An 11981-nucleotide genomic window follows, 5' to 3' on the forward strand; every position below is an offset into this window, starting at 1 on the left:
CATGCTCAGGAACAATAGCAGGGAAGATATTTACAGTTTCTGGGGTCTGCTCATTAGGCACTGTTATTTATTATTACCTGTACCTCTGAGCATACCATTTTCCTGTGGGACACTGATCTGGACACAAGGGGAAAACCCCCGGCTGATTGTCTATTCCTAATAGACCAGATTGGCCCTCAGGTGACTCCAGTTTTTACTACTTTTTCCATGAATTCTCCTGTCTTTCAAAGGTCTCACCTCCTTTTACTGTCTCTCAATCTTGAGCTCATGTTTTCTCCAATTCTAAGACTGAGGATTCTGTGTCACGAAGGTCTCACAAGCCTCCAAATTATTGACTTCTGTCAGGGCACATCTCCTGAAATCGCTAGAAAATTGCTATTCACCTCCTCCACAAGGCTGAGGGATGTTTTCCTTTGAGATAAAACGATAGGTACTATAGCCATGAGCTTCGTGATGCCTTTGATAAGTCAATTAGGAGTTTTATGCTTTTAACACAGACTCAGTCAGTTCAGTCGTCCAGTCGTGTCCAATTCTTTGCAAGCTCATGGACTGCGGCACACCAGTCTTCCCTGTTCCTCACCAACTCCTGGAGTTTACTTAAACTCATGTCCATTGAGTCGGTGATGCCATCTAACCATCTCATCCTCTGCCATCCCCTTTTCCTCCCACCTTCAATCTTTCCCAGCATCAGGGTCTTTTCAAATGAGTCAGCTCTTCGCATCAGGTGGCCAAAGTATTGGAGTTTCGGCTTCAGCATCAGTCCTTCCAATGAATATTCAGGACTGATTTCTTTTAGGATTGACTGGTTGGATCTCCTTGCAGTCCAAGGGACCCTCAAGAGTCTTCTCCAACATCACAGTTCAAACTTCGGCGCTCAGCTTTCTCTATAGTCTACCTCTCACATCTGTACATGACTATTGGAAAAACCATAGCTTTGACTAGACAGACCTTTGTCGGCAAGGTAATGTCTCTGCTTTTTAATATGCTGTCTAGGTTGGTCATAACTTTTCTTCCAAGGAGCAAGCGTCTTTTAATTTCACGGCTGCTGTCACCATATGCAGTGATGTAGGAGCCCAGAAAAATAAACTCTCTCGCTGTTTCCATTGTTTCCCCCTCTATTTGCCATGAAGTGATATGACTGGATGCCATGATCTTTGTTTTTTGAATGTTTAGTTTTAAGCCAACTTTTTCACTCTCCTCTTTCACTTTCATCAAGAGACTCTTTAGTTCTTTTTCACTTTCTTCCATAAGGGTGGTGTCATCTGCATATCTGAGGTTATTGATATTTCTCCCACAATCTTGATTCCAGCTTGTGCTTCATCCAGCCCAGCATTTCACATGATGTACTCTGCATATAAGTTAAATAAGCAGGGTGACGAGATACAGCCTTGACGTACTCCTTTCCTGATTTGGAACCAGTCTGTTCCATGTCCAGTTCTAGCTATTGCTTCTTGACCTGCATACACATTTCTCAGGAGGCAGCTCAGGTGGTCTAGAATTCCCATCTCTTGAAGAATTTTCCACAATTTATTGTGATCCACACAGTCAAAGGCTTTGGCATAGTCAATAAAGCAGAAGTAGACGTTTTTTCTGGAACTCTCTTGCTTTTTCAATGATCCAACGGATGTTGGCAATTTGATCTAGGGTTCCTCTGCCTTTTCTAAAACCAGCTTGAACATCTAGAAGTTCATGGCTCATGTACTGTTGGAGCCTGGCTTGGAGAATTTTGAGCATTACTTTGCTAGCGTGTAAGATGAGTGCAATTGTGCAGTAATTTGAACATTCTTTGGCATTGCCTTTCTTCGGGATTGGAATGAAAACTGACCTTTTCCAGTCCTGTGGCCACTGCTGAGTTTTCCAAATTTGCTGGCATATTGAGTGCAGCACTTTCACAGCATCATCTTTTAGGATTTGAAATAGCTCAGCTGGAATTCCATCACCTCCACTAGCTTTGTTCATAGTGATGCTTCCTAAGGTCCACTTGACTTCACATTCCAGGATGTCTGGCTCTAGGTGAGTGATCACACCATCGCGATTATCTGGGTCGTGAACATCTTTTCTGTATAGTTCTTCTGTGTATTCTTGCCACCTCTTCTTAATATCTTCTGCTTCTTTTAGGCCCATACCATTTCTGTCCTTTATTGTGCCCATCTTTGCATGAAATGTTTCCTTGGTATCTCTAATTTTCTTGAAGAGATCTCTAGCCTTTCCCATTCTGTTATATTCCTCTATTCCTTTGCATTGATCGCTGAGGAAGGCTTTCTTATCTCTCCTTGCTATTCTTTGGAACTCTGCAATCAAATGGGTATATCTTTCCTTTTCTATTTTACCTTTAGCTTCTCTTCTTTTCACAGCTGTTTGTAAGGCCTCCTCAGACAAACATTTTGCCTTTTTGCATTTCTTTTTCTTGGGGATGGTCTTGATCACTGCTTCTTGTACAAAGTCATGAACCTCCGTCCATAGTTCTTCAGGTACTTTACCAGATCTAATCCCTTGAACCTATTTGTCACTTCCACTGTATAATCATAAAGGATTTTATTTATGTCATACCTGAATGGTCTAGTGGTTTTCCCTACTTTCTTCAATTTAAGTCTGAATTTGGCAATAAGGAGTTCATGATCTGAGCCACAGTCAACTCCCGGTCTTGTTTTTGCTGACTGTATAGAGCTCCATCTTTGGCTGCAAAGAATATAATCAGTCTGATTTCGGTGTTGACCATCTGATGATGTCCATGCGTTGAGTCTTCTCTTGTGTTGTTGGGAGAGGGTGTTTGCTATGACCAGTGTGTCCTCTTGGCAAAACTCTGTGAGCCTTGGACCTGCTTCGTTTTGTACTCCAAGGCCAAATTTGCCTGTTACTACAGGTATCTCTTGACTTGTTACTTTTGCATTCCAGTCCCCCATAATGAAAAGGACATATCTTTTGAGTGTTATTTCTAAAACGTCTTGTAGGTCTTCATAGAACCATAGAACCACTTCAGTTTCTTCAGCATTACTGGTCGGGGCATAGACTTGGATTACTGTGATAGTGAATGGTTTGCCTTGGAAACGAACAGAGATCATTCTGTCGTTTTTGAGATTGCATCCAAGTACTGCATTTCAGACTCTTTTGTTTACTGTGAGGGCTACTCCATTTCTTCTAAGGGATTCTTGCCCACAGTAGCAGATATAATGGTCATCTGAATTAAATTCACCCATTCAAAAAACATTAGTTTTTTTTTTTTTATAATATATGTTTGGATCTATAATATATATTTGGATCAGTTCAGAAACTGAACTTAACATTCTCATGCAAATTGTCTTATTTAATTTTTACTAAAGCCCACTCTCTGAGGTCCATACTGTTTCAAATATCATTCTATATTTGCAGAAATTGGTCTTATATGGGTGAGGTAATCTGCCCTAAGTTACTAAAGGATGAGGTTTAATTGGAGCCGCATCAAGTTATTTCCAGTTCTCATGCTTAAAGCCAGTGGTTCTCAACTGAGGTGTTTTTCCCTGCAGGAACACTTGGCAATTGAGGGAGAAATTTTATTTGCCACAAGTGGGAAAGTACTACTCCCATTTGTTGGATCAAGGCAAAGAATGCTGCTCAACATCCTATACTGCACAAGGTATTCCCACCACAAAAAATTATCCAGGGACTTCTCAGGTGGTCAGCAGTTAAGAATCTGCCTGCCAAGCAGGAGACATGGGTTCATTAGTTAAAACACTTAACTAATTTAAAAAAAGAATTATCCAACACAAAAGTCAATATATTGAGAAATAGTATTTTAGACCAAAAGATCTATAGCATTAATGTGTATATGAATCACTTGGGAATCTTGTTCAAATGCAGGTTCTGATTAAGTAAGACCAGAGATTCTACATTTGGAACTAGTTCTGAGGTGATATTGATGCTGCTGTTCCTGTTCTGTTTACCACTTTGAATATCAAGATTGTGGTCTACTGTTAGTCAGATGTAGGTATTTTGAGACCTTCTCTACCAAGGGCCATTCCACACCTCAGGTCTGACATTAGGTGGTCAAATGTGGGGCTTGGTAGCTCAGTCTCTGCGTACTCAAGTTTACACCTCCCTGTTGAATATTTCCTTAATGACAGGAAGTAAAACATTTTGGTCTTTGGTTCTTTATCGATAAACTCAGGAAATTCCACCTACATTATGAATTGATGTTAGAATAAGTAATATTTTAGAGCTCATGGGAAATGACCTGATACACAGCAAGTCTGTCTAAACGGATGCTGTAACATCCAAATTAAAATTTGTTAGGACTGCTTGATAGAAACTGACCATTATGTAATATTTATGTAGCAATGCAAAGAACTTACAATAGCTGAAAGAGTTTTGAAAGAAAACAAGAGAAGGTCTCATACTACTTGACTTAAAAACTTACTCTAAAGGTGCAGAAATCAAGACATTGTGGTTTAGTGTGAAGACAGACAGAAATCAATGGAGAACAGATTCCACTTTCAGTCTGTGTGTGTCTTTGGCTCTGAAATGAGTCTTGTATGCACCTTGTTGCTTTTCCTTTGCTGCTTTTAATATTTTGCCTTTATATTTAATTTTTGCTATTTTAATTACAAGGTGTCTCAGTGTGGCTCTCTTTGAGGCGAGTCTGTTTGGGACTCTTTGGTCTTCCTGAACCTAGACATCTGTTTCCTTTCCCAGGTTAGTGTAGTTTACTGCTATTATGTCTTCAAATATGTCTTCTGCCCCTTTATCCCCTCTTCTTCTGGGATCCCTATGATGAGAATGTGTTAGTACACTTACCGTTGTTTCAGAGTTCTCTTAAACTCTTCTCATTAAATTTCTTTTTTCTGTTTAGCTATAGTGATTTCCACTATTCTGTCTTCCAGTTTGCTGGTCTGTTCTTCATATCATCTAATCTACTGTTGATTCCTTCTATAGTATTTTTGTTTCAGTTATTATATTCTTCAGTTCTCCTTGTTTCTTTATATTTTCTAACCCTTTATTAAAAACTTCTAACTTCTCACTCTATTCATCCCTTCATCAAGTTCTTTGAGTATCTTTATGATCATTACCTTGAATTCTTTATTGGATAGATCACTTGTTTCCACTTCAATTAGCTTAGTTCTTCTGGGGTTTGATCTTGTTTCTTCATTTAGGGCATACGTCTCTATTACCTCATTTTGCATAATTTGTTGTTTTTATTCCTATGTATTTGGTAGGTTATTTACATTTCCTGATCTTGGAGACATGCCTTATGTAGGAAATATCCTACAGGGTCCAGTAGTGCACTCCCCTCAGGTCACTAGAGCTATATAGTTTAGAGATGCCCTCTGTGTGGGCTGCAGGAGTCCTTCTGTTGTGGTGAGCTGTCTATTGTGGGCATGGCAGGGCCAGTTGGTTGTCAAGAAGTCTTGTGCCAAGGCTGCAGCCGCTGCTTGGTGGGGCTGTGTCGCACCTCGGGGGAGCCTCATTCCTGGCCTGCCAGTGGGTAAGCCAAGTCTTGACATGCTGGCTATAGGGCTACTCTGGTCCCAGGGCTACTGTCAGCCTGCTGGCGGGTGTGGCTGGTCCTGGGTTTTTGGTGAGTGAGGCCAGGTCTTGGGATGACCAGGGCTCAGGAGGGTCCTATAGCAGCTGGCCTCTGGTGGGTGGGGCCCCATCTCTGCTCTGCCTACCTGACTCACTGTGGTTCCTTCTTTATATCTTTAGCTGTAGAAGATCTTTTCTACTAGTCTCAGGGATATTGTTGTTCTTGTTATCATGGAGATTGTTCTCATAGATAGTTGCTTTGTAAATAGTTGCAGTTTTGGCGTACCCATAGAAGGAGATGAGGTCAGAGTCTTTAAACATCACCATCTTCAATTTGCCATCAAGAGTTCCCAACTCCTACCATAAATTTTCATAGTGCGCTGAAATGTCAAATCAATGCAATAAGACCTAAAAGTGTAATAGGTTTTATAAAACTCTGGTGGTTCAGATGGTAAAGAATCTGTGTGCAATGTGGGAGGCCCAGGTTTTATCCCTGGGTTGGGAAGATCCCCTGGAGAAGGAAATGGCAACCTACTCCAGTATTCTTGCTTGGAGAATTCCATGAGCAGAGGAAGCTGGTAAGCTACAGTCCATGGGGCTGCAAAGAGGCAGACAAGACTGAACTACTAACACACATTATTAGGATAAAGTTGAATTTTGGAAATAATATTAAAATTAAGGAAAAAAATCCTGAAAACTAACATGATACTTCATAAATACAGAAATATCAGAAGTTTTCCTAATATATCAGATAATAGGGAAAAAACCTTAATGGAAGTAAACCTAAAATATATTCAAATACTATTATCAGTAAATTAGCATAATCTACAAACTACAGGAAAGCTTATCCCAAAAGAGGCTGAAATACCTACAGGCAAATTCTTGTTATTAGGATGGAATTCTGAATACAATAAATAGATCAATTCTTTGCAAATTAAATTTTAAGTTTAATGGAGTATCCAATAAATCCATAGTATTTTTCTTGCAACAAGGTTAGATGATTCTGAAGTTTTAAAGGGTAACCTGGTATCTGACATAAAAGTATTATAGACAGAAATAACATTTTTTCTACTCATTATTTAAGCATTTTATGCAGATAGATAAATAAAAATATGGCACAAAAAATAAAAATTTGACAGCATAAAAAATTTGAGCTTTTGAACTATGGTGTTAGAGAAGACTCTTGAGAATCCCTTGGACTGCAAGCAGATCCAACCAGTCCATCCTAAAGGAAATCAGTCCTGAATATTCATTGGAAGGACTGATGCTGAAGCTGAAACTACAATACTTTGGCCACCTGATGCTAAGAACTGACTCATTGGAAAAGACCCTGATGCTGGGAAAGACTCAATGTGGGAGGAGAAGGGGACGACAGAGGATGAGATGGTTGGATGGCATCACCGACTCAATGGACATGCTGCTGCTGCTGCTAAGTCACTTCAGTCGTGTCCGACTCTGTGCAACTCCATAGTCAGCAGCCCACCAGGCTCCCCCATCCCTGGGATCCCCAGGCAAGAACACTGGAGTGGGCTGCCATTACCTTCTCCAATGCATGAAAGTGAAAAGTGAAAGTGAAGTCGCTCAGTCATGTCCAACTCTTAGCGACTCCATGTACTGTAGCCTACCAGGCTCCTCCATCCATGGGATTTTCCAGGCAAGAGTATTGGAGTGGGGTGCCATTGCCTTCTCCCCAGTGGACATGAGTTTGCGTAAACTCTGGGAGATGGTGATGGACAGGGAGGCCTGGCATGCTGCAGTCCATGGGGTTGCAAAGAGTCAGACACGACTGAGAGACTGAACTGAACTGAACTGAAAAACGTGGAATAGATGATCATTTATAAGAATTTTATCAAGGAAATACCTTTAAAAACTGAGCAAGATATAGCTCTAAAGATATAGTTTATATAGTTCTAAAATGAAATACATAAATTAAAACCAATCAACACAATATCATCATAAAGAAAACTTAGAAAGCAAATAAATGTCCAAAAATGGGCAAGTATTTAAAGACCCATTTCCATTTGATGGATTATTTTGATTTGCTGAGAATGATTGATGTTGGAAAATGTATTAATGCATTAGACATTTACATGAAAAATGTACATTAGACACTGAAAAGAGTCTATATTTAGACTCTGTATTAAGAAATTCCATTTTTACTAAATTTATGTAAGTAAAATAATAAGATAAATGAAGTATAAACAGTGATTACTAATAACAATGGTTATAAAATCTTTTAGTTGAAGGAGCAACAAAGGTCCAGATAACCAATGTTTAGAAATAATACAGAGAAACAATGAAGCTTTGTGATTTTTACATTTTTTTATAATTTTCAAATTTCTTGGTCAAAGCCTCGGGAGCTCAGCAGACTTTCCCCAACCCTTTGCCTCAGGTTTATAATGAGTTAACTATAATGAGTTAGATATAAAAGGGACCATCCTTATACCCTGCTCCCTACAGATCACATCTAAGGGAATAGTCCTGACCTTGATTAGAAGACATACATTGAGATCCATAGCTACTCCCAAGAGGCATGACTGCCAAAACAAAATCAACTTTTATTTAGCTCCTTAGCTTCTAGAGAATTCTAGTCCTCAGAGAACAGAGTAACAATGTAACAATTTATTTAATGAGGCACAATGAGACTTTGATCCTGGAAACTTCTAAAGCTGTAATGGTTTTCTTTTTTTGTACATATTTGGCAATTTGGCTTAATCAGTAATAGAGGAAGCACAACTGTATCTTCCAGAGATCTTATGAGTGATTTTGTCTCCCTGCCCTTCCTAGGGACAGAGCTCCCATCTTTTAACAATTGTTCACAGGAGAAATGGAACTTACACTGACTCTTCAGTGATACAACTTGGGAAGCCAGAGAATCCTTGTAAGTGCAGAAAAAAATGAAATAAATGAGCTATGGAGGGAGGATCCCTATTAATGGTATCAACTTTCAAGGTTCCTTACAGAGATTAAGAAATAAAAGTTCAGCAAAACCAAGACTTTCCAGTTTTAAGAACTTGGAAGCGGTTTTAGCATCAACTGTGGCCTATTGTTTCTTAATATGGTTTTATCTGCTTTGGCTTCAGTTCAGTAGCATGGGCTTCCCCTTCCTTCCTCTCCCCCATTTTCTCCTGTTTATCTTCCATACCCACGCCAGCTTTTCCTTTTGTTTCTGTTTCTCTTATCTTCCACTATCAACAATTTCTATTCAAACTCTTTTATTCAGGAAATAATCAGCAATGATTACTCTAAATTGAACATTTAACTGTATTCTGGAATAAAGGAAGGGATAAGATGCTACTCTTTCCATCAAAGAGGGGACTAGGACCAAAAAACTAAAAGTAATATCCCATGATAGGGACTTCCCTACCAAATTGGGGGGAGGTTCATATACAGTCTAGATTTGTGGTTTCTCTTGACAATTTGAAAGATTAGACAGCTTGAGGACCATATTCCCACTGGGTAAAAAGTAGCTGGAGCCAGACAGCTACCATCTCCTTAAAAGGGACCACCAGGGAACTTCCCTGGTGGTCCAGTGGTTAAGACTCCACGCTCCTAATGCAGGGGGCCTGGGTTCAATCCCTGGTCAGGAAACTAGATCCCACATGTCACCACTAAGAGTTCAAATGCTGCAACTAAAAGAAAAGAAAAGAAAAGATCCTGCCCCTAATACCCGGTACAGCCAGTTAAATAAATATTTTTTAAAAAATCTCACAGTAGGCAAAACAGTGTCGACAGAGTGCAATAAATACTGTTCAGCTCTGTCAGGGAGCGGGGGGCAATAAAGACCTAGGGTAAATTAGAGTATGCACCCTGAGAAAAATGTTGGAATGAGTCTTGATGGAGGAATTGGAATTTCCAAGGTACGAGTTCTCCTGGCAGAAGAAATTGGGGTGTAAAAATGTGGAGTAAAAATAACCGAAAGAAGCCAGGCACAAAAGGCTACATATCGTATGGTTTTATTTACATGAAATATCCAGGATAGACAAATATGTAGAGACAGAAGGTAGATTAGTGGTTGCCAGAGATTAGAGGAAAGGTAAATGGTGAATGACTGCTTGATGGGTACGAGGTTTTCTTTTAGGACAGCAAAAAATTTCTGGAACTAAATACTGGTGATGTTCACACAACACTGTGACTATACTAAGTGCCATGAAATTGTATACTTTCAAATGATCACAGTCGTGAATTTTATGTTATGTGAGTTTTATCACAATTTTTAAGAAGTGCATTGCATACTTACAATATGAAAAATAATCCTAAATGCCTGGAAAACAATGTGGGGGAGATTAAGAACAGTAAAAGATGAAATTGGCTTGGCAAGACAAAAATCAGTAATTGCCCTGTTATACAATTAGGGTATTTCTAAATTTAATACAAAACCGGTCCAATATCTGAAGAAAGGAAACTATGATACATGAGTAGGTTTACACTGTAGAAAGATCTCTCTGGGGCCAATGCAATAATTGTGCCGGAGACATGCTAGTCTCCTGTAATTTCAGAGGAAGACATGATGAGGGACCACAGAGATGGGACAGAAGTAGTGGGGAAATAATTGAAATATCTGAGAGACATGGTGTATAAGAATAAGCCAGTACTTACTGAATATTTGTTCTTGGTGGGGTAACCAGAATTTAGAACCAGGGGTGTTTCCATGTCTTGGCTGTTTCATTGCAGCACTATTTACAATAGCCAGGACACAGAAACAACCTAAATGTCCATCGACAGATGAGTGGATAAAGAAGATGTGGTACATACATACAATGAAATATTACTTAGCCCCTAAAAAGAATGAAATAGGATCATCTGTAGAGACATGGATGGACCTAGAATCTCATACAGAATGAAGTAAGTGATAAAGAGAGAAACAAACATAGTGTATCAATGCACATATGTGAAATCTAGAAAAATGGTACAGAAGAATTTATTTCCAAGGCAGGAATAGAGACACAGATGTAGAGAACAGACATGTGGACACAGGGGCAGAAGGGGAGGGTGGGACGAACTGGGAGATTAGGATTGACATATATACACTATCATGTGTAAAATAGATAGCTAGTGGGAACCTGGTATAAAGCACAGGAAGCTCAGCTGGCTTCTCTGTGATGACCTAGAGGGGTGGGATAAGGGGAGTGGGAGGGAGGTCCAAGAGGGAGGGTTAGGGTCAGGCTTGTCTGGGTGGGCTTATTTTGATCATGAAGGGAAGGGAAGTCGCTCAGTCGTGTCCGACTCTTTGGGATCCCATGAACTATAGCCTACTCACTCCTCCATCCATGGGATTTTCCAGGCAAGAGTACTGGAGTGGGTTGCCATTTCCTTCTCCAGAGGATCTCCCTGACCCAGGGATTGAACCCGTGTCTCCCGCATTGTAGGCAGATGCTTTACCATCTGAGCCACCGGGGAAGTCCTTATTTTAGTCATAGCATTCCTTATAAAGGAGTCAAAAGATCAAAGAGACAGAAGACCATGAGGTGACGGAAACAAGAGGTTGGAGTAATGTGAACAAAGGGACCAAAGAATCCAGACAGCCTCCAGAAACTGGAAAAGACAGACTCCACTCTAGCACCTCCAGAAGGAGCCAACCATGCCAACACCTTGACTTTAACTCAGTGAAACTGATTTCAAAAGTATAGACTCTGGAACTGTAAGAAAATACACTGGTGTTGCTTTGTGTTAGTCACCTCAGTCATGTCTGACTCTGCGACCCCACGGACTGTAGCCCACCAGGCTCCTCTGTCCATGGGATTCTCCAGGCAAGAATACTGGAGTGGGTTGCCACGCCCTCCTCCGGGGGCTCTTCCCAACTCGGGGGTTGAACCCGGGTCTCTTGCTTCGCTGGCAGATTCTTTGCTGCTGGGCCACTGTTGCTTTAAGCAGCCAGTAAGTAGCAATTTGCCTACCTCGTAGTACTATGAGGATCAAATGAATTGACAAACAAGCTGGTTAGAACCATGGCTGCATTCTAATTAGCCATGAGCTTCATAAAAGTTTTCTTTTTAAAAAAAAGAAATTTATTTATTTGGCCATGTTAGTTGCGGTATGTGGTCTTAGTTATGGAACCTAGTTGCTTGACTAGGGATCAAACCTGGGCTTCCTGCCCTGAGAACACAGAGTCTTAGCCACTGGTCCACCAGGGAAATCCCTAAGTTTTCTTATATAATTCTGCATTTCTAACAAGCTTTCCAGATGATGCTAATGCTGTGAGTCTGTGAGTGACAATGAAGGGCAAGGAGCTACATAATTCTATCTCAGAGAAATGGCAGAAATAATGCTGGCTTTGAGGAATAGGATATGACAAATGGCTAGTTTGCATACTGAAGTGGGGACAGTGGCAGAAAGAGATTGGCTACATTTTTAATCCTCTGAATTGGGCTATACTAACCCTGATCCATTAACAAAATATAGGGATGTATTTATTTTATGTGTAAACTGTAATATGAACTGTATTTAAATAATATAAAAAATATAATCAGTGGTAGTTCAGT

Source organism: Odocoileus virginianus, chromosome 33 (assembly GCF_023699985.2).
Source record: "Odocoileus virginianus isolate 20LAN1187 ecotype Illinois chromosome 33, Ovbor_1.2, whole genome shotgun sequence".
Lineage (NCBI taxonomy): Eukaryota > Metazoa > Chordata > Mammalia > Artiodactyla > Cervidae > Odocoileus > Odocoileus virginianus.